The following is a 5927-nucleotide window of genomic DNA, read 5'->3' as shown; positions in this document are numbered from 1 at the left end:
TCCACAAGCACCCAATCGAGAAGCTTCCACAAGCACCCAATCGAGGCCTCACCTCTTGGGGAAAGGTATAGCTCACTAACTCTACGGTTTGGACCGGTTTGGACCTTTGTGAAGAAAACTTGCAATTCACAACAATGTAATCATATAGATGTACTCGTCTTGAGTAGATGGAGGTGTAGGAACAAACCTGAAGTGATTTAATTGAGTATAGGCCGAGATCTTAGGGTTTAAAGTTGGACGGTTCACGGGTTTTGGTTGTCGGGGAGGATGACAGAGAGCCATCTGATTGAGCATGTATCGGATGGACGGACGAGATCGAGTCAGACGAAGCCTTTGTGCGTGAACAGCGGGACGCGTGGTTGCCGAGTCGGATGGCTGTGTCAAACCAAAAAATGATGTGTGGCACTTCGGAGAAGACGAGGATGACGCGGCGCGTGATTGGGATAACTAGAAAATTAAAGTTTTTTGCTTAATTAAATAAATAACATATCTTTAAAAATTCATAACTTCTCATAAAAAAAAATCATAAAAATAAAAAAAATACCCTTGCTCAGTGAATAGAGGAGAATAATGTGGACTAAAAATAAAAATTATTTTCTTATTCTTTAATTTTTAATGAATTAAATACCCCATGTTGTATTTCAATTCTCCATGACTAAACATTGCTCACCATGGCTTGAACTTTTGAGGGTTCATTTCCAATCACAGAGGCTATGTCTTCTAATTTTTCTAAGGTCAGGGGACATTCCTATGCTTCTAGCCCTTATTTTCAAGCCAAGGTGACCATTTTGGCTATTTTAATTATATAAATCAAATATCACTTGGGAAATTATGGAAATAATTTTAGTAGTTTTCCTGTGATCAGAGAATTCTATGAAAAATATTGTGATGCTTTGAATCATTTTGTGAATTTCTATACTTAATTAAATGCATATACCTTATATTAATTTATGTAAATTATGCACTTATCAAAAATTGACAAAATCACTTCTCCACTATCCATAAAAATCATGTTTATTCACTGTAAAAATATCAAAATTATTTGACTTAGTCTAAGTATTAAAATGGATTTTTAAGGAAGCCTTGTTTTTTGTGTAAAAATAATTATATTAAATTAAATATGTTTAGAAAAATTATGAAAATCATTTCTCTGAGTTCCTTGTGATCAGGGGCATCTTATAAAAATAAAACTCATTTTTGTGAAAATATTTCATTTTTAAAATATATTTTGAATTGAAAATAATTAAAATAATCAAAATTTTCAAAAATACAAAAAAAATGGTTCAAAATGAGTGGGAATGTCCCCTGGTCACTTAGAACTCATTAGGACATTTTTCCTAATTTTTTTTTAAGTTTAAAATAAATTTTAAAGGCTTAAAAATGAATTTTTCATGTTCTCCCACTAAAATAATCATAATAAACAAATTAAAAATCACAAAAATGTAAGATTTGATTCTCTGAATTTTTTGAATTCAGAGAAGTATATTAAAAATATAAAAAAGATTTTTGTAATTAAACTATTATTTTTTATTTAATCTAATCATTGAAATTGATTAAAAATTAAATAATAATAATAATAATAGAAATTTGATTCAAAAAAATCATGATATTTTGTCTAAGTATTCTTTCGACCATAGAAAACCTCTAATAATGTTTTTCATAAATATAAATTTTATCTTGGATAATTAAAGAAATTAACTTTTGAAAATCCTATCTTTTAAATTTAAATAATTATCTAAATTTAATCAAAATTTTGAGAGGTCCATATGTTCTCCTCTAAATATTATAATTACCTCATGGATATGACACTCTAAACCCTCAAAATCATTTAAGTTGTGTTTGATGAGTTATGAGGTGAAGTGCCCCAAGGCCAAAATAGTCATTTTAGATTTTAGTGCCTTAACCAAAATTTAGGATTAACCAAGGGTAAAATGGGTAATCTTGATCTTAATATACATGTTTGGATGATTGAAATACAATGGGATTAAAAGGAAGAAACTCACTCAACTCCCATGCACAATATCAACAAAAATCATAATCTTCTTGACATGGAGTCAATTAAGATCATACGATTCTTAAAGTGATAAGCTTGAGTCGGAAAGATGATAGTTTAATTTTCTTAAGTCTAAAGTTGAGGATGATTTTACTATTTGATTAGAATACACATCACTTAAACAAAAGTCTTGATAATCACCATTTCACCTATTATGATTATTAAAAGCTTAGTAGTGACTTAGGCTCAATTTCTAAACTAGGCTCAATTGAGACTTAGGCTCAATTTCTAAACTCAATTGATTGGATTTACAAGATAACATAATTGGTGATTAACTTCTTTAAGCACTACAAGCCTGACCTTAATTATGGGCACCACAATCTTTAAATGACCTAGATTTTTCTTAGGGGCACCCACCCACATAACTCTAAAGTGAAACATTAATTGATTAATCAAGAATTCTATCCTCGGGATAATTAAATTGTCAAGTTTCACTGAGCAACGAGGAAGTCACACTATGAACTCAGATAGTTCATGAAACGATATGAAACGATATGATAAGTTCAGAAATGAACTCAAAATAATCCAAGAGATCTCCCAAATAGTTCGGGGTCATACCCCGAGCACTTTGAAATCTTTTGGATATTTTGAAGGACAAATTAAACTTGTCATATTTTGTTCTAAAATTATCCAATAAGATCTTCCACAAATCAATAAAATCATAGCTTGGGGTTTGGTAGTTAAACCTTCATCTACTCATATAAATCAAATTTTCTTGCAACATTGTATACATGTCTTGCAAGTACTAACCATTAAGGTGGTGGAACGAGAAAACTCGTCAAGTGCGCTTTTACAGTTTACAATGCCTTCCTTTCTTGTACTTTCCACATTGTATTTTATACTTATAAACTTGCATGTTAAACAATGATGTCACCTTGTATAAAAACCAAAACTGCTAGGATAGTCGCAAAACCAAAACCCAAAACTAAAATCAACCAAGATAAAATTCACCGCCACAACATTTGAAATATAAGACAACTCAAAATTTAATCATAAACATCACAACAAAATAACAATTGCAGCTAACTTAAGACGCCTCTATCAGATGATCGAGAACCCCTCGGAGGAGGTAATCTTTACTAACAAGGCTTCCCACGATCTAAATAAAAGTACGGAACTCATTAAGTTGAGTTTAGTAAATTTATTTGGACTAAGTGAATCCAATAGAAAATAGTGGTACCGGAACGAGGGAACTGTAGGATCCTAACCGGTGTCGCTCTAATCAACTTTAATATCCCCCATAATATTTAAAGGACTATAACCATAGAGACATCTGATTTGACATCATAACCTGACACATTAGAAAACTTAAACTTGTCATGGCAAAGAGCTTGGAGCTAATATTGTGGGCAGCATGACCATCTTCAATAGCAAAACATGTCTACACCAGCTAAACCATTCCTTAGAATTAAACAACAAGCCATAGGATTTCGAGATTGTTTGCTTATGCAACATAAATCCTCAACTCATTTTTAGGCTTTTGTATAGCTTTGCTGTATAATATAAGCCCTAACTCGTTTTAGGATTCCGAGGTTATCGTTCGTCGTGACCTAAATCATCACATCTTCCAAGCTATTTGTGTGATCGTTTCACAAGAATGTAAGCTCTAAAAAAAATTTTTGGCAAGATGAAACATTTAAAAAATCTTTTCTCAAAACTGAAGCCAAACAATAGAATAGACTGAGAAGTCTCTGAGGTTCTCCTTCGAATCTATGACATCTCCTAGATCTTTCTCCTTTGGATTCTACAACAAAATATTCTAAATTTGAGTCATTCTTCTTTCACACCTCTATGTCCAATTTTGTTGGAAAGTCCTATCCTATGACCTTTCTTGAAGATAATATCTTCTAATTTTTATCGAGAGTTTTCTTAGGTGACTTCGGTTATCTAAGATTTAATTAACTATAAGGGCTTTCCTTAATAGAAAATTTTCAAGAACCCAGCTTGATATAAACCCTATTTAATTTATTGAAATTAAATAAGGGAACTTATCGTCGGCAAATAAAATGGTTTCACAGACTAAACAGATATTATATATTTCTTAGTTTATTTGATCGAGTCCAAGTCTTGTATCTTGTATTTATCTTTCGGGATAGATATAGGATTTGAGGTATAGTGCTCTTTCATTTAAACTATGAAAAATATGGGGGCCTGTTTCATTTCATATTTCTCTAAACTTATATATATGTAAATTAAATGTCCTTCCGAAGCGGGCGACAGTATTTCGATTGAAGCGGGCGACAGTATTTCGATTCCGGCGGCCGATAGCTTCCAACGATCAGCTACTCTACACCCAAAATAGTGCTGACAGCTCATTGCGACACCGTTGGAGAATAACTTCTCTCTCAATGTTAATCAGGAGATATTATCTTCATACATTGGTAATGTGTCCATGTCCCTCTTGGACCAAACTACCCTTCTTCCGTTGGCATGTTTAACCCATTTCTGTCTTGGGTTAGTACGATCAACTCTTTTGGACTTCGGGATCGTCTATTCAACCACCTTTGAGCAGGGAGGTTCAGAAGGCCATTAAAGACCTTTTAATCTTTGTGTGGGGTCGGACCCCAAATAGGTGTGTTGGTGGACTACTTCCACCGGGGCATTGTACATTATAAAGTCAGTCCCGCACTGGGCTCTGAACTACACTTTTTCTCTTTCAAGTTTGATTTGTTGTTTTGCAAATTAAATCAGATTGTGTTGTACTGCACGTGCTCTTTAATTTTTCTTATGTTAATTAAATCTTTCTACTTTCAAGCTACTTTTACTTTAAAATCTCCACAAATTAAATAAATACTTACCTAGTGTACAGATCGACCGTTGTTAATTTTTAGTGCTCGCACTAAAATTATGAGGTATTATTTAAGTAGCTAACTCCAGAGCTTTCTTTTTAAAGCTGCTGCAATGGCGCTCACTTTCTCCTGCAACCTGCCGACGATCTGGGATGTCTGCAATGTCGCTCCCACCATCAAGTTTGGAATCAGATTTGAAGATCTCGAGGTCGTCCTCGGAAAAGTCCCGTTCGTCATAGTGAAGGTCACCGTTCCAGAGGTTCAAGAACCGTCTGTTGATTTTAACTTGAACTGCCCTTAGGACTTCCCTTCTTACAAGAAGATTAAGGCTACTGCCACCACGACATCTATCAAGCCTACTGTTCTCGCTTCTGTTAAGGGAAAAGAAGTCATGATTGTTGAAGACCTGACTGAGGGATCGGTTGTCCTGCCATCAATATTCAAAATCGAATCAAGTTTGAGCATTGCACCGTTAACACGAACTCAAAGGAGAAACCGCAACCGGAATGTTCGGAGGGCTACTAATGCCCAGATTCCCATCAGACAATACGGTTTACCCAAACAAAATGTAATGGTTGTATGTGACTTTAACGTATGTTTCTGACAACGACTTTATATATGCAATAAAATATAAGATAAATATGGCTGTATTAAATATTCAATAATTGTAAAGTCACACTTATCAACGCAATTATACATATCGCTCAAGTAATATAGGGCTCTAATGGAGTCATAGATATCGATCCCACAGGGAGTTGATTAGAATTACGGACTAAGACTTTAGAAAAGCAATATTTTAATCACAACAACGACGTTCAATTTGCTTATCTGTCACTAATAGGTAATTAAAATAAATAGATAATTTTAATAACTAATAAATAACTAATGATATAAAGTAGGGTTTAATTGTGATATTCAATATATAAGAAACATCTTCTCCTTGTCAAGAAATTATATTGAATGGATAAAATGAATTAGTTCAATTTATATTGTGTCAAATAGGAGCATACCTATTCTTTACCCTTTGGTCCAGGCATAAAGAACATTGACTAATCCTATGCTTGTTTACTGAATCTGCGGCTAGG

This window comes from Phalaenopsis equestris, unplaced genomic scaffold, assembly GCF_001263595.1.
Source record: "Phalaenopsis equestris unplaced genomic scaffold, ASM126359v1 Scaffold000180, whole genome shotgun sequence".
Lineage (NCBI taxonomy): Eukaryota > Viridiplantae > Streptophyta > Magnoliopsida > Asparagales > Orchidaceae > Phalaenopsis > Phalaenopsis equestris.
This window is presented reverse-complemented; position numbering follows the sequence as displayed.